The following is a 25,335-nucleotide window of genomic DNA, read 5'->3' on the forward strand; positions in this document are numbered from 1 at the left end:
AAGAGGGAAGAGGACGCCAGTGCGTCCGCAAGGTGTGAGAAAAGGACAAGGGACTCTTGGTGCTCTGTCTCACAGCGCCTGCCGGAAAGTCACACCCACGGGCCCATCTGGACCTACTGGGTCTGGAACTCTGGGGGTACAGCAGACAAGCTGTGTTTTCCACCCTGGTTATTCTGCTGCGGTAACATGGGAGACCCACCATCTAGGAAACTGACTGAACGTTGAGAGATTTGAGTAGCAGTGGGTGGCACCTCAGCCCGACTGTCTCCGAGGGCGGTGCCTGCAGGTGACAGACCCAGGTGTCTGCCTGCACTCCTCGTCATGCTAACGCCACCACGTGCAGAGGACTATGGTTAGAGCCTGGGGAGGCAGTCACAATAAACAGAAACTGATCTAGAGATCAGGATGTTGGGTTTCCACTGTAACCTTTGCCATCTAAACCTGAGCGACAATCCAGTTTTAAAGACGTCTGTAGATCTGAGAAAAGGTTCTGAAGATCACCTAGTTTTAGGATTCCAAATCGGGATTTTCTCCTGTGACAACTCTAATCCTCTTAGACACAGGTGTTAGAGGGACGTGCAGCGCCAGGCACAATGTGGCATGGGAGGTCGGAATTCTTGTAGCTCACATCACCAGTCTGCCCGAATGCAGATTCTTTAAGGAGAGAGAGGACAAGTTCCTTATTCTTTGATACCTGCTGCTCCTCTGTTCTCTATGTTATTTTCAGGGACAGCCACAGGGCTCACTTTCTCTTACAAGCTTAATTTCTGTCTGTATTTTACAATGCTTGGGTGAGTCGTTGCTGAGGAGGCTGGAAAAGCATGAGGCAGTTGGATCCTTGGGCTGTGTATTTTGCATGAAAATTCAGCCCCGCTGAACAACTTCCGAGGCAAAACTTTGTTAGATGACGTTCTTTGAAGGGTTGCTTCTTCCAGAACCAAATGGATCTTTTCGGTGTGCCTGCAATCAGCAACAATGAGAGAGGAAGGAAGAGAGGACAAGAAATTTATTTTGAAGTACTGTCTTGGAAATCAAAGGTAATAGCAAGTCTGATATGTTATTAACCACCCTATGAATTCTTCAAAACAGCTCTGGACCTCTCAGATTCTTTGTCTGTTTTTACATTTTTTAAATTAAATATTTCTAGTCAGCCAAGCATATTGGAAAAAACAAAATTTTGATTTGAATCATAGCAGTTTCCTTAAGATAGATTTTTTTATTTTAAATGCAACCAAATACTTCAAAATGGAATTAAACAACACTAGTGGGTGATGGTTTTGAGTTTTCTCCAAGAAAAAAGAATTATTCATAGCTACAGATTTGTTGCAGTCCTAATTAGGTATTGCACTAGCAAGCACAGTTTTGAGAAGGACGAGAAGACATGAAATAGTAATAGCCGTAGTGGGGAAGAAGAAGGGAGAAGACTAGAGAGGCCAGAAGAAGGAGGAGGAAAAAGGAGAAAGAAAAAGGGAAAAGGGGGGTTGAGAGGAGGAGTGAGAGAGAGGAAAGGAGAAGGAGAAGAACAGAAGGAAGGCGTGTGTTGACCTCTGCTCCTTCTACCCAACCCTTGTTAGAATCCTGTTATTTCTAGGGGGTGAGCGGCTACTTTTCAGTTTTAAGCTAATGCTTTCCCAGAAAATGTTTTCTTTGCTCCCTAAATTATTGATTGAGCTATTAAAGCTCTAAAATGAAATTTTAATTCATTGTGAGTCTGCCCAGAGTGTGACCTCCCAGAGCGCGCTGATGGAGTTGCTGACCTGCCACGGGATTGACAGTGGAGGGGATGGATGTGCCCGGGACCCAAGAGGGTCTGTGTGGGGACAGCCCCAGATGACCCTCCATGCCATGCCCGTGCCTGGGCTCTGTGGGCCAGGGAATCCTGGGGCCCGGGCAGGAGGGATTGTTCTTCACTGACTTCCCCGAGAAGGAATGTAGAGTTTTTCTGTCAGTCCCCTTTACAGGGTTGACATGGTCAATGGGCTCTCTGCTCAGAGGTCAAGAGCATCTACCTTAAGCCATCTGTCACACCTGACCACTGGGAAGTTGGTGACTCAGACAGAAGCAGAGGGTACTAGTCATGAGCCCATGCAGGCATGGAGAAGGTCTGGGACGTGCCGTGGTGTCACTGTGCAGAGGGCACAGTGAAGCCCTGGAGCCTTGGCCTCCTGAAGCCCTGCACTAAACTCCCCTCCCTGCCTCTGACGGCAGTCCCCTGGAGAAGGTAACTAGTGTCTCTAATACTCTGTGCTTTCACCTGTCAGATGGAGGTGATGATAGAAGCGTGGGGCCAGTGTGTGGAGAAAAAGGTGTAATGCAAATAAAACGCTTAGTAGCATGCCTCATAAGCATCTCCATAAACCTGAACAGTCTTTATTTTTACAGTTACATCATGACGTCATCATTTCCGTCACTGTCCGGAGCTGGATGAGAAGGCTCAGATTAGGGTGCATTCAACAGGTCAGGAGCAAGTCAAAGGGAACAGGGGTGTGTAGGTATAAGGGAAGAAATCAGCCAGACCTTGGGGAAAAGATCGAGCACGAAGACCAGGAACGTAAGCTAACACTGATACGGTGTATTACCAACACTACCACCTATCATTTACTGCTTATCTGCCGGGCCCTATTTTCTTCTCTTAGACTACTGTTTCTAATCCCCACACTCACACTATAAAAAGGAGAGCATTATTTTCCTGTGTTAACTGGTGAAGGAAAAGGAGCTCAGGACATGGTCATAGCAATCGATAGCCCAAGCTCTCACCCGAGGCCTGTGGTCTTTCCATGGCAGCGGTGCTTCAGCTAACTGTTCTCTGGTGAGACCATGGGTTCTGGTCTCCTTTCTGCTGTTTTCCTTCTGTACTGCAATGCAGTCAGGGCTAAGATATTTGGCCCCATAGAAAAATGCAGAGGTCTGCTACTCACCCATATCTCTCCCCTCTTACCTTTGTTTAATTTCCTGGCTCCTGTTTTATTCTGTGTTGTTGGTGGGTCTTATCGTACCTCTGATTTTATTATGCACACAACATTTTTGAAGTAGCAACTATAGCGGTTAGACATGGTGCGAAGCAAGTGAATTCCAGAAAGCAACCATGCGTGGTTTCCCACGGGCTGTGAGTCGATGGGGGGTTGCTGGGTCGAGGCTGGACTGGGCTGCTGGTGGTTCCGCTCCACGTGTCTCTCTCCTCCTGCTCGGACCAGGCCATGTGTGCTCCTGGGATGGCAACAGCAGAGGTGCCAGACAGCCAGGGGAAGCACACACGACTTCTTAAAGCCTAAATTCAGCACTGGCGCACATACCTCATCTCCTTCTCGTGCTCTTGGTCAAAGCAGCCCACATGGCTGAGTCCAAAGTCAAGTGACAGGAGAGCCCACATCCACATGAAGGACACCATAGAAGCACATCCACAGTGGAGGACACCGTAGAAGCACATCCACAGTGGAGGACACCGTAGAAGCACATCCACAATGAAGGACACTGTAGAAGTGGACGGAAACAGGGAAGAGGGGAGCACTGGGGCCACTGCACACTTCATCAGAGATGTGTCGACCAATCAATCACTTTTCGACCTACGGTTGCCTGTTGGTCTCTATTCCTCTTCAGTGTTTTTCAACCGCCAGTCTAAGGACCAGTTCTCCAGAAATTTTGTGCCAATGTGACAAAGATTTAGTCACCCTGATGTTGTAAGAAGATTACAGATCCAATGATCTTAGTCAAATTCACTTATGCTCAGGGTGAGTTCTGCCTTAACATTCCCTGAAATAATTCTCCTATTTTCACCTGTCTCCAAGTGTAAAAAGGTTGAAAACCACCGCTCTATCTGACTGATTGGCAGGTTAGCTCTCTTCCAAGTCCTGACAGCCATAGGAATCAGGTGCCTCCCTTGGGTGTGGGTGACACTGAGGGACACTGAGGGTTGCTTCCTTTCTAATGTCTCATGTTGTGCCCTCTCTCCTCTGCAAGCTCCAGAGAAGGAGCTATATCTTCAAACTCTTGCATCACAAGTGGGACACATTGGTGAAACACCTGACTGATCTTTTATCTTTGAATCCCCAAACATCTTCCTTAAAAGCTTCTATTTCCTTCAGTAACATTGGAGCACCATAAGTCAGTGCAGTCACATAAATTCTGGTATTCTTGTATTGTAACTGGTATTATACCTCCGTAATTCTTTTCCTAGTATTATATTTTTATCAAACTTTGCAAGCACAATACCTTTTGTTTGATAATGGTAGATATTCAAGCAAGAAATATACTGATTGGGTAATAGAAGGGCTCTAAAATGAAATTTTCTTCTGTACATGAGCATGAATCTTGATTATTTCACAGAATGGATGCTCAAACATGCAACTAATAAATAAAGCTTATTTTTGCTCTGCAATAGTCTACATTTCCAAGATAAGAATCTAAAATTTTTTTGACCTAGTTCTTGGAAAGGGTTATAACATGCCATTTAAATCAATATTAACCCAGCCCCAAATATCTGTAGCTGTTATAAAGCATGGATAGTGAGAATTAGAAGGCTTCCAAAAACTAGCCAACATTTCCATTGCTCTCTTTGTCTTTAGAAATTAATGGCCACCCATCTCTGTTTCCCTGAAAAATTGATTTATTCTTCTCCCCAATCTTCTGCAAACTAGCCTTCTCTGTTTATTTCTTAGCATATGTGGCCCTAAAATTGACAATCCCAAAATGGGAGAATTAACTCTTGAGTCTATTTGGTTTTATAATTTGGGAGCCGGTAGCTGGCTAACCCAGATTCTCTCTGATCCTTGGGCTGGTGTCCTTCCATAGACCAATGAATAATGCCTGTTGGCAGGGCAAAGATGATGTCAGACGGTAGTGAGTAGCCCTGCCTTTAGGGAGCACAGAGGAGGAATTGATAGTCATCTTTATCACATTAACCTTTCCTAGCATCAGCTTAAATAGCCAATAATACAGTTCCTGAGAAAAGCAATTAGACATCATCTTCCCAAATAGTGGAACATCCTAAAAGCCCCAATGGTCTTTTGTCTTCTCTTTTCCAGCTGACTTCTGAATTCTCCATTATAATTTTATCTCTTTAGTATTAAGGTTTTAAACTCAGTTAAGGTTAACATTCTCTCCCTTAACCACTCCATATATTCTTGTCAATTAATTAACTAAGGAATTAAACACATGATTATTGAGTATGTACTATGTAGGGGGTATATTTTGATATTCCACGTTGAATATAACCCAAAAGATAAACCCTCTGTGTTGAACATAACCAAAAGGAACTGCTTACAAATTGCTTACAATCAAGTGTTGACAGATTGATGTAAATTGAGATTCTAAAAGCAGATGACCAGGGTCCACAGATCACAGGCACCTGAGGTAAAAAAAAAAAGAAAAAAGAAAGTGAAATGACTTCCACAATGTCCACTATGTGCCATGCACCACTGCTGGGTCCTTTATGAGTCATTTCTCATAAATCCTTACATTACCCCAGCAAAGACAGACATCATCATTCTAATTTAAAGAGAAGGGAGATTAAAGGTCAGGCCTTCTAGATTCCAAAGTCTGTTTTTCTTCCTAGGTCCAGCTGCCTTCCAGAATGAGGTGGATGTTGGGTAGAGTTCACCAGGTTGGGTAGATCTTTGGCTCTGTTCTCTCTCTGGCATGCAGCACTACCTTTACAATCTTTCTTCAAAGCACTCGACGAGAAAACTTGCTGCCCGTGGTCAATAAAAAACTGTTTGGTTTTTTTAAAATTTTTATTTGGGTTCTTAGTTAATTATTATATTTCTGTTCAAGTTCAAGGAAGATGATGAGGTGAAGGGGTCCGAATGAGACTGGGTTGATCATTAAAACTGGAAGGGATGATTTCTGACACCGTCATGGTGGGAAATAAAACCTTATCAGAAACCCAGTTAACCTTTGACCAGGTTATCCCTGTGTGAATGCTTCCCCTCCAGTAGGAAGCCGACCCTCCGGGAGGCTGTGCGATCTGTTCACATCATCTCAGAACTGATAACTGTCTCTTCCATTTCAGGGGCTAGTCTAGCAGTGTATGAAGTGATGTCCCCTAACCTCGAAGCACTCTGTCTTCTTCTGTGTGTTCCCATTTCATTCCGGGAAAATTGCTTAAGTCCTGGAGGAATACTGCAAACTGTAAAAGCTTCTCCACTTCCTCTCTGCTCTGAAACACATCACTGACGATCAATAAATGCGGGAGAAGCACAGTGGAATGGTGGGAATGGCAGGATGCAAGGCAGACCTGGGTTTGGATCCTGGCACCTCTCCTTAGTCACAGAGTAGACACGGGTAAGTTACGTAACCTCATTGATGGTATCCAGACCTGTATTAAAGAAGGTAACAAAATCTCCCTCCCAGATTTGATTCAGGCACTAAATGAGTGTAAAGCATGTAGGGAATATACCGTGCAATAATGTATAGAGGTCTGCCATGAATGAGACTATCCACTGAGCATGGCATGACTCTAGCCATGCTGTTTACACATGGTCAGTACTGTGCAGAGAACAGATGCTTAGTCTCCCTACTGGAGCCGTTAGTATGCTGCCCACTGCAAAGAATGTATTTTTAAAAAGGCAGTTGTTGTCATTATTGGTATTGCTCTTGTGGAATTGTCACACTGGGCTTTTTCTCTTGACTTTATTTTGGATTATTGCTTCTATTGAGGATCTACTCACTGAACCCGAATTAATCCTGTTTTCACTCCTGCTGAACATCGCTTCTCTGATCACCTTATTTTATTGTAAACACTGCAGGCAAATTTTGACCTGGAATCTTGAACTACTTTTCCCTCTCCAGAGCTAGAGCTTTGCCTTTATGTTTGCCGGCGAGGTGGAATCAGAGACTATGGATAGAAACACGTGAGCTGGGTTTAGGGGACAGTGAACCTGCTTTCGTGGATGAGGGTGGAGCTTGAAAATTGAGGTAATCTTTTTGAACGTCTGTTTCACAATCACAGAAGTACAAAAGGGCCATTGAAAGTTACAGCAAAAGAGTTAAAGGATTAATAGAACTATGGAATTTGTCCCTTTTAGAGAGAAGATCTGTGGGAGACCATTTATAATTGGATTGTCAAACATTATTACCAGTTGATGAATGCTGAACCTTAGGTGCAGGTGAACTCCACTGTTAACTGGAGGGGAAGCATTCTGTGGTCCTCAAACTGCATTGATTATGAATAACTTTGGGCAGCACCTACGCCTTTAACATGCTGATTTGCTCTCACATAATAAGGTCATGTCTTAACCAAACTGGTAGGTGTGCTATTTGCTCCATTCCTTCAGAAATGCATCAGGAAAAAGAAAAAAAATAAAGGAAATTACATTCACTTAGGAATCATAAAAAGCTTTGTTATTTTTTAAATTTTTTATGTCAGTGAACTTATTTTTATTAAATTTTTTTGTACATTGAGATTGTAGCACTCAAGAGAAAGGGAGTGGGCTGTACGTGGAGGGTGAGGGATGCAGGATGTGACAGTGTTTGTGAGGTCTCTTCTAGTCCAAGTGCTTTGGATGTTTGTTTTATCCTCATACTTCTTCCATGAGGCTGGTGTCATTGGTTCCATCTGACAACGAGAAAAGCCAGGCTCAGCGAAAAGCACTCATCTCTTCCATGTCACCCCTTTTGTACTGGCAGAGGTGAGGTTCTGATCTATGTCTGCTGTCCCCAAGCCAGTCTTCTCTCCTTTAGATCAGAGTCAGCAAGCATTTTTGGGAAATGACTATAGTTAATAGGCTTTGTGGGCAATCTAGTCTCTTTCACAACTACTCAGTGTACTTGGTCATACAAAACCATCTATCAACAATATATAAGTGCATGAGTATGGCTGTGTTCCAATAAAACTTTATTTATAAAAATAAGCAGTGCATAGGATTTGATCTGCAAGCCTAGTGTGCCAAGTCCTGCAAACTTCAGACTAAATACCAACCAACCAACCAAACCTTACATATTGAGAGGAAGAGCCATTCCATATATACTGATAGACTGTGTCAGTGCCTGGAAAACAACCAAACTCTTCTTTAAATAAATGCATGTCTAGTGTCTCAAGGTTCTATCTCAGTGAACCACAAAAGACCAGGTCAAAGCATTCCCTGACACATGCAATCTGTTAAGGGTTCTTTCCAGCTGGGTGGCTCGTTCCTTCCCTTCCTGTCATTTTAATGTCATTCATAAGTTCCCATATACAATGGATCCTCACATTGTTGGAACAATTCCAATATCATAAAGCAGAACAGATAAAAATTTAGTTTGAAAGTAAAACGAGAATGTTGTGTTCTCAACTGAAGATACCATGAATGATACATTTCAAACAATTCTTTGCTATTTGTTTGTTTGTTTATTTTTACATGCTCTACAAACAGAGTCTGGGAGGCCCAAAACAGGATGCTAACTAAAACAGAGTGAAAAATGTGTTTCTTTACAAAAATCAAGGGTAAGTATGTAAAAAGTGAAAAGAGTGCCTTATCTCTCACTAGATTTCAGGAAAAAAAAAATCACCAACTTGTTCCCCTATTACAAGGTGTGGAACACCTGAGAGTTGGGAATCACCAGATGCAATAACAGCCAGTATTCACACGGATGAATACAAAAGACTTTGGCTCAATTTGCAGTGAAGTTCATGTCCAGTGGCTTAACATTCTGGTTCAGAAGTGCTATCAGTGTTTCAGGTTAGAAAGGATGAAAGTCCAAATTGAAGCAATAACCCTGTGATAAAAAAGGGGTGAAAATGAGAAATTTTTATAGGCAGAATTGACAAAATGTGGTGCGTTAGATAAAAGTTATGATGATGATGATGATGATCACAATGATGATTTTGGGTGGCAGGTAGCAGAAACTGATGAACTTAAGCAGAGATGCTGAGTTATTAGTAGGACTCTGGCATAGCCCACGTAATTGAAGAAAGGTAGTGTGCATAATTGATCAAATCTTGGGAAGGCAGAAATCCAGGAATCTCTAGGGACATCAGTATGGAGCCTCCAGATACCTATCTTCTTTCTGGGGTGTTGCTATATGGTTACTGACTTCTAATCTGTGGTTAGTTGCATTAATGGTCCCATTTTAATACCTCATTGCATCCACGCCCTTTATTCTGTAATTCTATAGTCCCCTCTTACTCTGATTCTGAAATTGGTCCAGTAGCAAATCTGATATAATCAGAAACTCGAGAAAGCACTTGCAGGTTTCCACTTTCTTGCATGTTCCTCATCTTTGCAGTGAGAATGTGCCCAGACTAGCCTCCTGGATAATGTGACTCATGGAGAGAAGCTGAGTGATCTCAGCTGTATGAGCTAAGCCCCCACCTATGAGAGAGAGCTCATTTGATAACTGCCCATGCCACATGTAGCTGACTGAGCCACATGAGTAAGCCCCACCGAACCTAGTTCAGATCAGCAGAATTTTCCACTGACCCATAGACTTATGATAAATATAAATTGCTGCTATAATTAAAATTTGTGGATGTTTGTTACGCAGCAGCAGCTAACTTGTATACCACCTCTGTGTCTCTTGAGTCAAGTCTCACTTTCTCAAATAAGAAGATGTATTCAATTTGGTTTGGTTCTTGGGTTTTAGCCCTGAATCATTTGGCTGTGACCAGGGAGCATATAGTATAATTGAAAGGAGAAACACAGTGAGCTGGAAAAATACCCCAACCTGTAATTTATCCTTAAAAGAGGGACTGGGATAAAGGCGGAGAGTCAAAACCTCCTGAAATGTTTGTAAATATCCTCAGAGTTTTACCAAGCTCCTGAGAAGAAAGGTTTGTAGAGTGCCACTGATGAAAGTTGTGCATTAGTACTGGGGAAATTGCTTTTCAATAAGGAGCCAAAAACTGATTGGCCAAACCCATGAAGAACTTGACTGAGTGGAGAACAAAAAGACTTGTTTTTTATCTCTGCATCCTCGATGCCTAGCTAATCAGGGCATATAGCAAGTAACATATACTTTTTTAGAGAGGTCTCTGCATCCAAAGAATTGTCTAGAATAAAATATCAACTGTTGATATTGAAGAGAGTGGCCAAATTTTGTTGGTTTTAGATACATCAATACAGTACATGATAATGCAATGCTTATGTAATCTTAATTATAAAGAAAAGTAACACATTGTGTCAGAAACAGAAACATTGATGTTATCCTATAACAAACAAATGTGTTTTTCAGGCAACTGGCCTATCAACTGGCTGCTTGTGGTGTTTTGGGCTGTACTTTTCTTCCTCACCATCTTCATAGAATTTTAGAACTGGACGGACACTGAGACCCTCTGGTCTAGGTAGCCTATGGCACGGTCTTGCCTCAGTGCCTTCCCATGGCCAAATACGCTCTTCCTTTGTAGAAGGTTCTCATTGGCTTGTATGACCCCTCATCACTAAGTCACTCGTTCATTCTGTACCCAATCAGCACAGAGTTGCTGAGCTCCAGCCACGCGCCTCTGCACACGGAGGGTGAAGCAAGTAGTCCCAGGAGTTAGGTGCTTCCAGCTCCCGCTCAGTCTGGGATTAACATGCTCCTAACCATAAGAAAAACATTCACGTCCCCGTTTGTACTCTTCATACTTTGTAAAAAGCATGTGCAGACTGTGCACATGCACCTGGGCTACCTCTCCGTGCCCTAGCAGCCGGGCTGAGAGAAACCGTTGAGAGGAACGGCATGTGGGAGCTGGCACCTTTCTTTATGTGTGTTCTTGAAGTTAGTTGCATTTTAATTATAATTTTCCTCCTTTCTTTCTTCTTTTCTTCCTTCTGTTTTCCTCTTCTCTTGTGCCCTGCTTTATAAAAAATGCTGGTTAAATCCTGGTATTCAAGAAGTAGCATGTAGAACTAAAGACACCTATGCTAACCTTAATGTAGCATATGTTGTGAAAAAAAAAAAAGGAAAAAAGATAAGCAGAGGTTTTACTGAGATCTGAGAAAGAAACTAACAATGGTGGGCAATTATGTTTACCATATTGTTCTGATTTTTACATAATACATATATCTCATTTGGTTTGTACAGCTGCTCTATTAATGAGGTACTTCTATCCCTATTAGTAGGTAAAGAAAACAAGGCTCAGACTGTCAGGTAATTTTCTCAAAGTCACCCAGCTAAGGCGTGGTAGGACGGGGATTTATATCCTCGTTCTTTCAGTTTTGACTGAGAAGCCTGCGATTGTTCCTCTGCTCATTGAGCTCATCACTTTTTAGCCAATCCACTCTCAGAAAGCAAAGCAGAGTCCTGTATTGTTTAGTTTTTGCTGTAATAATGCTGCATAACAAATAGTCCCAAAATCCATTGGCTTATAGCAACAAGCATTTATTTTTCTCCCCCGTGGGTCTACAAGTAGCTTGGTCTTTGGCTGATTTTAGGAAGACGTGGATGCATTGATCTGGGTTTGGCTTCCCGGGGCAGGTTGGATACAGCCTACTCTAAGGAACTTTCAACCCCCTTCCACCAGATCCTCCGGCCTCTTCTCATAGTAGTGATAGAAGTGCAAGAGAGTCTTTCAAGCCGTGCAAACCCTCCAAAGTTACCACTCCCATGTTCATTAACATATCATTGTTCAAAGCAAGTAACACAGTCAGTCAGACATAGGAAGGCAGGGAATTATCACCACCTGTAGTGGGAGAAAAAAGAAGTTATATGGCAAAGTGTTTAGATGCACAAATCTATATCAGAGAGCAAGTCAAGCATTGGGAACAATAATTCAGGGTACCAGGGTTCCAAACCAGCAAGATGGCCGATCAGGTGTATACCTGTGACTTATCCCTTAATGGTATTTAGCGTCTGCAGTCCTGGCTTTGTCACTTCCTGACCATGAAGCATTTGGCTGTCACCCAACCCTTCTGAGCGCTCACCTGTGCTCTATGGTCATCATATTCCTGTTCGATACTTCCCAGACTTACCGTATCTAAGTAAGATCTAAGAGAACAAATTTGAACTTCTTTATAAATTTTACTGTAGTATCCCAAGTTAATATTGTTATTTATTATTTTTTTATCACTATTAATACCACTTTAATTATTCTTGAAGTCTTTTGGGGGACCACCTGGTAATCCGCAGTTGGAGAAGCAGGTGTTCTGTGGGCTGCGGTATTAAATGCTTGATTCTTTTACTATTATATCCATGGCTTGGTTTCTGGTAGTCAGTCATTTGTTTATGTTATTTAATAAAAGCAGACATTGTCTCATAGGCAGCCCATCAGCGGCAGCCCCAGCCTTGTATTTCCTGGGGTGTGGTTTTCATTTGGGGCGGCCCCCGCGGGAGTGAGGGTGGCTGGTGGTTCGCGGGCGGCCTCCGCTTCCCAGGAGTTGTCCGCAGTGCGCAGGCGCTTAGGAGCCCCACTTCCCGTAAGTGCACTGACTCTCAAGCTGAGAGCATTCGCAGGATTTCTATTGCTTGGTAATGGGCTGCGTCTTCTCGCTAGCAGACACACACAAATAGTGCTTGAGGTGAGCAAGAAAAGGCAGGAGGTAACGCCTGCCAGGAGCAGCTAGCTGGAAACGTGAATGCAAAATAATCTTTCCCTGAAGAAAAAAACCATAGCATTGAAGGGAAGAGGAGGGGGCAGAAGTCACCATTATAAACCAAATATAAAATTCCTAAGATAAACCTAAACATATTTTTACAAGCCTTGTATGTTTGCTCAATTCAACTTAAACCTATGAAATTCAGTTCTCTACAACTCAATTCAACCAATACTTCTAGACCCAATAGTGCTAACAATACAGGGATAGTCTCTAACTCAGAGATGAATAACATATAAACTGCTCTCAAGAAAGTCTAGATAGTGGTGAACAACACACACACACACACACACACACACACAATTAGGAGGTGGGAGGTAGGGTTTTGGAGTTTGGAAGAGCTAGATTAGAATCCTGAACAAGGTCTCGATCTTGCTAAGTATTAGTTTCTTCATCTGTAAAAAGGGGACAAGGGCATACATCTCATACAGTTCATTCAGTGTTCATTTATTTATTTAAAAATATTAATTAAGCCTCTATTTTGAGTCAGGGGATATGCCAGCTTTCAAGGAGCCAATAGGTTTACAGGGAGACAGATATTAAAAAGAGTAGTGATGCAATAATAATGTTGAAAAGTTCTGCTAAAATTAAATACAGGATATGTGACATATGGGGTAATGGATGAGTAGGATCTAGGGGGTGAAGTGTTTACGGGACATTCCTGAGGCTGGATAGTCATGTACTCCTTCCCTTTTAAACAGAAGGAGGCAGGATGCTTGCGATTTAACAAGGTGCATGCCTGTGTCCATGCGTGCATGCATACGACTCATGTGCTGGGGTGGGGAAAGCAGAATGTTTCAGGGAGAAGGAATGACCTATAAAAAGATTTTTTTGGTGGGAGGGAGAATAGCACCTCAGGAACTAAGAGAAGGCCATTATGGTGGGAGTGTCATCAGAGGGTTGAAGACACAGACAGAAGCCATGTAGGAAGAAATTCTATTAGGGGCTTGGGCTTTGTTACAAGAAATATGAAGCTATTATAGAGATTTAAATAGGATGGTGGTGGCCGCTAGGAGAGGGTGTGCTTCAGTGTGGGCAGTGGTTGGGAAGAAGACAAAGATAAATCTGGGAGGCCACTTTTAAGTCTGTTGCCATCTTTTAGGAGAGAGGTGGTACTGGCTGTCTACATAGTAAGAGTAGAGAAGAAGAAAAAGACAGTCTAGAAATAATTTTAGGAGGTCACCAGTGTCAAGGTCATTAATGAGCTCCAGGTTGCCATATGCAAAGGTCAATTCTGTGTCCTCATCTCATTCTACATTTGACACAGATTGGCTATATTGTTTATGCTCTCTTAGATGATCTTTATCCCTTTGTTTCTGAGATACCACCCTCTGTTGGATCCCCACTAATGTACTGTTCAATTTTACTCTACTTTGCTGCATCTCTCTAATCTTCAAGCCTTATAAATTGCTTTTCTCCTGCAATGGACTGAATGTCTGTATACCCCCCTCCCATTCATACATTGAAATCCTAACCCCCAATGTGATGGCATTCAGACATGGGGCCTTTAGGAGGTGATTAAGTCATGAAGGTGGATCCCAAATGAATGAGATTAATTCTCTTATAACAGGACCCCGGAAAGTTCTCTTGGCCTCTTTCTGCCATGTGAGGATATAATGAGAAGCCTGCAAACCAGGAAGAGGTTTCTCACCAGAACTTAATCATACTGGCATCTTGATTTCAGACTTCCAGTCCCTAATAGTGTGAGAAATAAATTTCTGCTGTTATAAGCCATCCAGTGTATGGCACTGTACTATAGCAACTTGAACTAAGACATTACCTTTATGTCACTCCTTTCCGAATTATTACTCCAGCCTAACTGCCCCCTGACTTGTATGTCCAGATGATATCACCACTTGGATGTTTAATGATATTGCAGGTATCAAATCCAAAATGGACATGCTAATTCTACTCCCTGCCTTCTGTATTTTATGACTCTGTTATTCCAGTTACTTAGAGCAAAAGTACTTGGAGTCATCCTTGCCTCTCTCTTTTCCCGTAATTCATATCCAGTCCCTTAGCACATCCTGGATACTTGTTATAAGTTATTTGCCTTAATGAACTCAGTCAGTGACACTCTTGTGTCCACATCCTTTACAACATGGCTTTGTAGCTTCTCCCTTAATAATCTAGTTTGTTTTCCCTCCCTTGAATATAGGCTAAGTTTGTGATTTGTTTTGTCAACAAAATGATAGACCGAATGCAAATAGGTCGTGGCCAGACTATCTATAAAAACAGAACTCTCACCTCCAACTTGCAGCCACTGGCCCAGGAAGCCAACCCACTATCTATAGTAAGTGAGACCATGACCTGGAGTAGTGAGTCCAGGAAGCCAAACGGTAACCCCTGGAACGACTGACCTCAAATGGCCAGGACTTGATGAATAACTGAGAGCACTCCAAATTTTCACTTCAACTTCCAAAATAGGACCAACCAGAAAAAAAGCTAAATGTGCACCCTACCCAAAAGTGTTAGCCCACCACCGCTTTCCCACGCCAACAGCCTCCAGGTGGGACGTCCCCCAAACCTCCCTTTCCCCACTGCGGGGCTTTCTTACCCCTCTGTCTGCCTTGGCATCTCTGCCAAATGCGACTGATGATGGCTGACCCCTTGTTATACCAGTCTCTGAAAAAAATAACCTTCACTAGCTCTCATTTGGGTGGTCTTCATTTATTCCCCTAAGAATATGGTGCAAGTAACAATATGGCCATTCTATATCTGTGTCTCAGGAGCCATTTGACAGTTCTGCTCTCGCCTTTCTGCTGTCAGCGCAAGAACGAACGAAGTTCCTGGGCACTCAAGGGCCGCTCCCCTTTGAAAGACTTTACAGAGCAAAGCTCAGGTGTTTTTCCAATGGGGCTGCCTGAAAGTAAGAAGCCAAAACAAAGAACCCAAAAAAAGTGTAGTGATTTGAGGGTTATTTGGAAGAAAGCAGGAGAGACGGAGGACCTTAAGCTTTCCAATCAGGTAACCCCCAAGCTGGCTGGGATTGGTACTAATGGGGATTGTTCTTGGGTAAATCCTGGATTTTCATTAGAGGAGGCAAATCATTCCAGAGCTGGGACGCTGCTCACAGTTACTGGTCTGGCAGGAGCTCCTGATGAAACTCCCAGCCAATCAGCTTCTACTTCATGCTGACCTTTTGGAAATGGAAACCTCTGAGAGGGTAGCAGAGCAAGGTGCTGTATTTCCTGGAGACTCTCAAAATATGGCTTAGATAAGAAACATTGTTCTGCACAGAGCTGTGAGTGAAGACTTTGTGTGTTTATTAATTCTTAAGTATTATGAAGAAGAAAAGCAGGTCTACATGGAGCCTGGAAAAGCTACTAGGAGAGATGAGCTTAACCACCTCCCTTGATGGGGGTTGCCATGTCTAAGGGGGGTAACCTTATGTCTAAGGGTTGTTGTGGGGAGGTAATGCAGGTAAACCCTCTCAAAATTTTGCAACTGTGGCCATGGTTTGTACAAACTGGTGTTTTTCAACCACCAGTCCCCAGACAGGCTGCCCAGAATTTTGTGCTGGTCCACAAAAGAGGGACCCTGACGTTGGATGAGGATTACAGACCCCGTGATCTTCGTTGAATTCACTCATGCTCAGGGTGATTTCTGCTGTGGCAGTCCCTGAAATAATTCTCCTATTTTCACCGGTCCCCAAATGTAGGAAGGTTGAAAACCACTGAACTAGGTTACAGCTTATCCCTTACCAAGAACACAACAACCAAAGAAATATTAGTGAGCGGAATTCGAGCCGCGTGGCTCAGGTTTTCAGCTGTTTCCCGTATTTTTCTTTCCTTTTATTTCCTTCTCTGCACAAAGAATACTTTGATTTTTTCCATGGCATTTCTTTTTCTTTGCAATTTGCCTCAAGCCCAGGCATCATTTACATGTCCTGGGTGTGAGGTCCCAGAGTTTCTACCTCCTGTAAGTTAGACCCAGAGGAGAGCATAGGAGCTTTTCCCCTCTAAGCAGTTCACTAAGAAGGACCCCGGGGCTGTCCCGCCATTCATGATCAGTCTGTAGGGGCTGCGGTTGCCTCCGGCCTGGGGACCCAGCTCCAGCATCGTCTCTACTGAGTTCACAACAACTTGGGGATCCTTGGAGCTTTATCTTTAGTTTTCTCTTTAGCAATTGAATACATAAGAGTCTTGACATTATATGTAAACCTCTGTGCCCGTTTTTATTTATTTATTTATTTTTATTAAATGGCCATGGCTAAAATTCTGTAAGGTTATATAAAACATAAACAGGGGTAGCCAAAATATGTCAAGAGTTCCAGGTTTAAATCCTGCCCAGGTGACTTGGGGCAAATCATTCTGTAGGCTACAGTTTTTTCAGCTACAAATAGACATGGTCTCTGAAATCTTTCCACCTCTACCATTGGATACCTTCAATTCGACACAAATTCTACATCCTGAATCCCGAATAAATTCTACATCCTATTTATTGTGTACTTATTGCATGGTCAAATGATTTCAAGAGATTAAAAAGCGCTGGTTTCCCCTCCCTGTGTGTCAGATATATTCCCAGGGGCTGGGCTGGAGCAGGTCGCAAGGTAGAGACAGTTCCTGCAATTCTGGAGCAAACGTGCTAGTGGTGAGTGGCCTAAGGTCCCACCATGCTGAAGCGATGAAGGCAAGGTTAGTCACTGTAACTCTAGCATGCTTGTGTCGACTCCCAAAGCTTCCTGGTCTCCTGACAATAGGAGGACCCAGACTTTAGGCTTCTGATTTTGTCTTGTAGGGACGCACAAGTGGTGGTTGTGGTGAAGAAGGCTTTTTTTTTTTTTTTTTATCATTCCAGAAGTTCAGTACAACAGGAATCTGATATACTCATTGGGATGCTAATTCTAGAAAAACTGCAAATGATAGCATGACAGTTTGCATTTCTCCTCATACCTGCCTCATCCAAGTTCAGCACTAATATTGAGCTTTATTCCCAAATGTAAGGGCTTCCTCTGTTCTCCTCTGCAACGGGTTTGCTGTAATAGGTGGGAACGTGAAGCATTTCCTTGAAATAATAGACTGTATGTAATTAAATATTTTTTTCTACCAAATGTCAGATTAGCCAGGAATTCGGGCAAGACTTTAAACTCAGAATAAAAACAAACAACAAGAGCAAAAAGTAAACAGAACTTGAAACAAAATTCACAAGGTATGTGATTTTGGGTCACTTCTTTAATCCTGTCAGCGGGTTTTCTCTATAGCTACCTCAAACTAGACATAGTCTGTCAAGTGCTTAGTGCCGTGTCTGAAATCATTGTAAGTGTTCAGAGCAAATTAGCTCCTGCCTTTCTCTAGAAGTGAGTACATGTCTACGTGTGTTACCTACGTGTATTGTCACCTGGCCCCTGCACCCAGAGGCTGTGCCTTGAGAGAACTAACTGAGCTGAGTGGAGTCTGCAGTCTTGGAGAATAGCAAGTGAAAGTTAAAAGTAGTTTAACTTCAGGGAATGGTCTTCTATTCATCGGTGTACGTCTTTATGCTATACCATTTCACAGATGGGGAAACTGGAAAGAACAGAGGAAATTGATCTACCCAGCATCATCCTGGACATCCCCTCGTGACCTCATCTAGTTCTGCTTACTTCTCAAACGCTCCACCTCTTAATACTGTCACATTGGGGATTAGGGTTCCAGTATAGGAATTTTGGGGGACATAAACATCTAGTCCATAAACATGGCTTACTCCCTGTTTTGCATGATTGGAACCCCAGGCAAGGGTGTTTGGCTTACATGTGGTCAGGAGCTGGTTTTTATTGATTTGGATTTGAAAAGCATCGGAAAGGTTGTTAGGCTGGGCTGGTTGATTCAGGTTGGAATTCAGCCAAGGTGGCAATAAGTAGTTGATATTAATTTAGTTCCTTATGCCTAGGAATGGACCTGATATTTCAGATCCATTTTACAGAAGAGAAAGCCAGGGCTCTGAGAGGTTATGTAAATTCCCCAAGGTCACTAGTTATTAAGAAGCTGGAAAGGAAATTGAATTCAGATCTTACCGCTGAATTCTGCATTCTCTCCAGGCTGTCAGAAACTTCTCTATAACCCCAAAGTGCCAGTAGACTAACCCGTATTCCTGAAACATACAATATTTGAGCTACAGGGAAGGTAAGGACCACTTATCCCCAACTCTTTGTTTTGAGATCCAGAGAAATTAAGTGATTTGATAAGTCTCAAACTTAGGACATAACAGAGTTGAGATGAGAACTTTTCTCTTTTAATTGCTGATCTAAGATCCCCCTGACTCTAGAATATGTTAACCAATTTTTATTCTGCTGGGCACCTTCCATTAAATTACTACCTTTACTTATTGACATAGTCTTGTAAGAAAAGACAAATGTCAGCCCATTTTACTGATGAGAAAAGAGAGACTTTGAAAGAGTAGGTAACTTGTCCCATATTGTCTGATTGGTAAGAGGTGAGCTAGGTACTATAACCTCCTTTTAATGAAGAGTGAACTAATTTCACCTCCCTGTAACGATGGGTTAACTAATTTCAGAGAGGTTAGGCAGTGTGTCCGTGAAGCCAGACCTTGTTGTTGCAAGCCAGGTGCACTTTCACCCCCTTTGCTCTGCGCCCCTCTTTTCCCCTCGGGCTGAGAGAGGAGCCCCCCCCCCCCCCGGTGTTTGCCTGTCCTTGTCTGTGTCTGGTTGCTCTCCTGGAGCTGTCATGGCAGCTGTGGCGGCAAGCCTGCTGTCTTCACCCTCAGATACCTGTTAACCCTCTGAACCTTCCCACAGATCTGCTCCTTGGATCACCTGCTGTTCGGAAAACTCCATTTCTCAAGGGAGCCCCTCTCCGTATTGTTGGCGTCACAAACTGCTGGCTGTGTCCCATCTCCTCTCACTTCTCATTTGTCATGCGGCCTTGTTTCAGAAGCAGGGTCAATTAACTTCCTGCAGAGATGTTAACTTGGCAGACACAACTTGATTGATTTGCTTTAATCTGACCCATTTTTGCAATGAGCCTCCCAGGTAAGGAGGGATAGCCAAGCCTGGGAGCTGGGGTGACTGTCAAGATGGATTGCTCTTTTATTTTAGAAGAAACACAAAGTAAATAGTACATGTGGACAGATGGCAGATTTGTCTGATAGATCGGTGTTATCAGAAGCCTAAATGGATTGTTTTCTCCTGTAGTATTTCTGCTTGGCAACATCGACCTCCACATCCTCATGTCATCATCTTTCTCTTTCAACAGTGTCTGCTCTCTCCTGGTTACCACCCTCACTATTCATCTCATGGCTCAATCCAGAAACTAATAATCGTCCTATCAACCTCCTTGCCCTCACTTAATCTGGGTAGGCATTATGTGCCCTCGTTGAGAACGTGCAGAGAGACCTTGCCTATGCATTTCTGTGAAGTGAATGGATAGCTCTGAAGACGTAATGTTGAGTTCAACTCTTCAAGCTGATTTCCTCAGATGGCAGAATACCATCTTAATGTATCTATCATCCAAACTCTCCTGCATCTCTTTTTTACTTCAGAATAGTCTAAAACATCTGACTATCCCATCAGGAACCAAGATAATTTAGGGCCAGGCATAATTCCTAGAGTATATATAATTGCAGAAGGTTCTTGCCATGAAGGGACAGCACGGTACAGAGGTCAGGAGCATGGGCCTTGGAAGTAGAGGTCTGTGTTCAGACCTCAGTGCCGCTGCTCTATCGCAGACTAAGCTTTCAAGTCACTTCATCACGTTTCCCCATCTGCAAAAATGGGCACCCTTAGTGAGTTGGCATGAAATTTATATAAATTAACCTTCGGAAAGTTTTTTGAGCAGAGCCTTGCACATACTATATGCTATGTGAATATTTATTAAACAATGTCCTGCCTGTGAGTTTTTTGGACTACTTGTTCTATCTGAAATGACCTTTTTCTCAACTTCAGGGCTTGTTTCTAAGTCTGCTTCTATTTCAACCTTGAAGACTTTGGTGACCAACTCTGCCCTCAGTTACCCCTCCCACATTTGAACTTGACTCAAAATCCATGGTCAACTTCTTAAGACTCGTTATCCATGACTGTTGACTGCCAAACAAGAGAAAGTGTACCGTTTGGTGCTTAGCCGGCTGTCAAGTCAAACACATGGGATTTTCTAAGTTAAAATCTCATGTGCAGAGTAGTTCTGTAGGCAGTTGGTTCAAACGCAAGACAGAACTTTAAAAATACCACAAAGGAAGGTCAAATCAAATACTGTGGGTATAGATGTGTGCTCAGACCTCCCCGACCCGCAATGTGTCTGGAAGGCAGTGGGAGCTCAAACTCCCAAGGCAACTTTGGATTGAAAAAGGAGTTTTGGGCCTTGGCCGGTTGGCTCAGTGGTAGAGCGTCGGCCTGGCGTGCAGAAGTCCCGGGTTCGATTCCCGGCCAGGGCACACAGGAGAAGCGCCCATCTGCTTCTCCACCCCTCCCCCTCTCCTTCCTCTCTGTCTCTCTCTTCTCCTCCCGTAGCCGAGGCTCCACTGGAGCAAAGATGACCTGGGCGCTGGGGATGGCTACTTGGCCTCTGCCCCAGGCACTAAAGTGGCTCTGGTCGCAACAGAGCGACACTCTGGAGGGGCAGAGCATCGCCCCCTGGTAGGCGTGCCGGGTGGATCCCGGTCGGGCGCATGCGGGAGTCTGTCTGACTGTCTCTCCCCGTTTCCGGCTTCAGAAAAATACAGAAAAAAAAAAAAAAGAAAAAAAAAAGAAAAAGGAGTTTTGCTTAATAATCTCAAGTGGATTTTATCTAAGGCAGTGAAGAGCTAAGGTAACCATGCATTTCAGAGGATTACAAAAGATCCCAGTGACCTAGCATGGGGGGTAGATCTGTTGTTTGAACATAATGGGAGGACTCACCCGTGATTGAGAATATGTATTGTCTACTCCTACTGTTTGAGTTGACCTCCACAGAGCAGAGCGTATGATACCAATTTAGTTTTGTGTTTACAATTTATAGTCTTTAAAACTGCACTGTCCATTATAATAGCCCCTAATCATTTCCAGTTGAGTTATGTTGTAAGTGTAAAGGATACACTAGATTTCAAAGACTTAGCTGAAAAAAAGAAGGCAGAATATCTCATTAATGATTTTTATATCAGTAATATTGCAGATACATTGGGTTAACTAAAATACTATTATAATAAATTTTGTCTGCTTATTTTTATCTTTTTTAAATGGCTACTAGACAATTGCCCATGTGGCTGATATTATATTTCTGTTGGACAGCGCTCTCTTAGACTGGTTTCAAAAGATCAGTCACACACACTTATTTAAGCAGATGTAATGTGCGAGGCCTTAAGCAAGTTTCTGGTGATTGAAAGATTAATGAGATGAAGTTCACAAGCCAGAGAGAAAAACAGCTGTATAAGTACCTATCTTTGATACAGAGTAATGAGTCTTGTACTTGAGGGGTAATATTGTGTGGAAAAAAGACAGTAGGTTTGGATCATTTAGGGCTATATTTGAATTCTGATTTTTCTGTCTGCTGGATGAATAAGTTTACTTGCATCTCTGATTCTCTGTCTTCTTCTCTGTATAATGGTAGTCATTATATAATCATTATATCTACTTTATTTATTGTAGTTAGTATTTTTATTGCTTGTAACGGCCATTTTAATTAAATGATTTATGGTAAAAGTTCTGTGAAGCTCGGAGAAAATGAGGTGTCTATCCTGCCTACCAGTGATAAGGGAGAGGTTTGAGGCTTATAGGAATATGTCATTTGACTAGTGTCACTAAGATTACTAAGAATTTGCATAGTGAAGAAGGGGTAGCAAAAGTCAGTGATAACAAACAAAATTAAGCCTGACCAGATGGTGGTGCAGTGGATAGAGCATTGACCTAGGATGCTGAGGACCCAGGTTTGAAACTCCAAGGCCACCAGCTTGAGCGCAGGTTTACCAGCTTGAGTGTGGGGTTGCTGGATTGAGCATAGGATCAGAGACATGACCTCATCATCTCAGGCTTGAAGCCTAAGATTATTGTTTTAAGCCCAAGGTTGCTGACTTGAGCAAGGGGTCACTGGCTCAGCTGGAGCTCCCCTGGTCAAGGCACATATGAGAAAGGAATCAATGAACAACTAAAAGTGACACAACTATGAGTTGATGTTTCTCATCTCTCTCCCTTCTTGTGTGTCTGTCTCAGTCTTTCTCTCTCTCTTAAAAAACTTAATAGTTACATATAACACAATATGTCCTAGGCATTGCTCTAAGCATTGTACCTGTGATAGCTCATCTTAGTCTTTCAGAAATGCTGTGTACTTTTATTATATTCCCATTTTAAAGTTGAGAAGACTTGGCATAATGAAGTTAAATAAGGGTCTCTAAGGTCATACAGCTAAGAGGAGGCACTGTTGAGGTTGGACCTAGGCCCTTAGTATCCCGAGTCCATGATTCTAAGCACTCTACTCAGCTGCCCACAGCCATCAAGAACAGGTGTGTGGGAGCACCTGGTGGGCCATCTGTCAGTTCTGAATGTAATCTAGGAGAGAGTAGAGGCTGGAAGAGTGAGTGTGGCAGTTGTCTAGTGCTGAGACTGTAGGTTAGTGAGGATTTACTAGTGAGGGGCTTTAATCGCCATGTTAAGAAATCTGGCATTTATTGTATGAAAAGTGGGAAGCCATGGAAGGTTTCTAAGTTGGGGAGTGACATGATTAGGGTTTTACTTTAGAAAGAGAATTCTAGTAGCTGAGTGGAGAGTTAACAGGTACTGGTAGAGGTTGGGGGCAAGGGTACTATTTAGGAGAATACAAGAGTACTGCACAGGTCCCAGCAAAACATGTTGATGGCTTGAACTTGGGTAGCCATAGCTGGGAGGGACCCAAGAGGCAGAGTCCACGGGCTTGGTGGTAGGAATCACATTGTGTTGGTCATTATCATATTATATTATTTTTTTTAATATCATATTATTTTATTTTCCTCAATCGCCTGTGCTTATTCTTAGCTGGTTTATTTTTAGCTCCTAGTTGGTCCAGATTGAAGTTTTTCTTTTTTCTTTTTTCCCTTTCTCTCTCTCAAATAGTCTTCACACTGTTAGCTATATTCCGGAGATTAGAGCACATGATAATTATAATACTTCAGGTTACATGTAAAATACAGTGTGCTTATTGTTTGTCTGCATTTTTTCCTTACTGCTGAATAGTATATTTTTACTGGGCATCAATAATCATGTAATTGCTATGTAGTTATTGAAATCAGATACAATGCTCGTTAAGATTATCCTAATTATAAGATCCTTACTTGGTCTGTTAGATACTCTTAATTTTAAGCCTGTAGAAATTTAAAAAAATAAAAGGTTAAGATCTTAGTACTCTCCCATTCAGCATCCCTCTCATTTAGCTATGGGGAAACCTTTGTAAACCAACAGGTTGACTATGTGCACACTTGCTACTTTGATAAGACCGGGGAGCATGGGAAACTGTAGTCATGTTCTGAGGCATGCTGGGAAAACCATTGTTGCCTAAAACGAGGACTGTTTGACAGGATATAAGACACTTGAGCTTTTGTTTCTTTCAACTATAAACATATTTCCCCTCCTCCACTCACTATTTCTATGTTTTTATTCAAATATACATCCTAGAAGTTTCTTAAAAAATATTTTTTTGAGAAATTACTTTAAAAAATACTTTTATTGATTAATTAGAGAGAGAAGAGAAAGAGAGAGAGAGGAGGTGGGGTAATCAGGAAGCATCAGCTCATAGTAATTGTTTCCCTTATGTGCCTTGACAGGGCAAGTCTGGGGTTTCATACCAGTGACCTCAGCGTTGCAGGTCAATCTTTATCCACTGCACCACCACAGGTCAGGCAAAAAAAAATTTTTTTTTAAATTTAATTATATTTTTGCTAATGTTTCTGGCACCTTTAGAAATGACAGAAGCAGTTTAACCTTACATTCATTCAGTGAAAATTTGAATGTAAATTTACTAGTGGAAAATGTAAATATCTCAAAGAATAAATTTAAAAAACAGGCAGAAAATTACAGTACCATTTTTGTGGATATGGTAAAGCATATTCAAAAGTAGTGTTACATTGTACCCTTTCCCCTTTCCCATTCACTTTACAAGGTCATGATGACACGGAAGGCATACATTATAAAGTCACAGATCCCACACATCGAGAAGGATAAAAAAATATGTGGGCTTTCAGACTAAGGATGCCCAAAAGATCTTGATAAGTTGAGTCAATAGCTTCACACGAAGATGTCATTTTAAGATGCCTTTACTTGGTTCCCAAAAGCCAATCACATGAGTACACTTTTGGAGAGGAGAGTCTTTGGTGCTATGTGTAAGAGAAAGGTAGCAATCCAAACGTCAGAGTTATAGTGGAGACGGCAACTTCGGAGGCTCAAGAGAAGGGCATTCTCCTGCCTCCTCACCCTCCCTGGAAGCCTCGAGCTGCAGCTGTGGGCCACGGGGAGAGAGCTGTTGGACACTCTGAGACCTAAGATGCTGGGAAAAGAGGGGAATCTGGTGACTGACTGTTCCATTGAGTAGTAGTGAGAGCAGGGCGGATGAAAGAGCGTAGGCTTAAGACCAGAGTTGGAAGGATTAACCTGGGGAGAGGTGAAGGCTACACACTCGTCAAGATAAGAGGGAGGAGGTAAAGTCTACGTAAACACAAACCCATCTTCATGTTCTGAGGATCGTGTGACGTTAGGGGCAGAGGGGATGAAGATATAACAAAACACTGGGGAGCTTCAAGCTTCTTTGTAATAGTGGATGAAGCCATCATCTGTTAAGTGTAGAAAGGAGCCATTTGGAGCTGAGGAACTGTAAAAAAAAAACAAAAAAACTGCAGATGTGGTAAATGTCAAGGCAGGAGGAGGGATCGCTTGAAGTTTAAAGGCGTGTGGTCTCAGAGTGATCTTGTTAAATGAAAA

General features: G+C 42.6%; 1 long non-coding RNA gene across 1 annotated transcript in view; it reads left to right on the forward strand.

Annotated features, from left to right (window-relative positions):
* The first annotated feature begins 646 nt into the window (after positions 1-646).
* LOC136406017 (uncharacterized) overlaps positions 647-25,335 on the forward strand; it is a 33,330-nt gene continuing 8,641 nt past the window's right edge. The window contains exons 1-3 of the long non-coding RNA XR_010751608.1: positions 647-1,037; positions 6,008-6,279; positions 8,349-8,419. This is a non-coding gene — a long non-coding RNA (uncharacterized lncRNA). The remainder of the gene's footprint in view (positions 1,038-6,007; positions 6,280-8,348; positions 8,420-25,335) is intronic.

This window comes from Saccopteryx leptura, chromosome 5 (assembly GCF_036850995.1).
Source record: "Saccopteryx leptura isolate mSacLep1 chromosome 5, mSacLep1_pri_phased_curated, whole genome shotgun sequence".
Classification (NCBI taxonomy): Eukaryota; Metazoa; Chordata; class Mammalia; order Chiroptera; family Emballonuridae; genus Saccopteryx; species Saccopteryx leptura.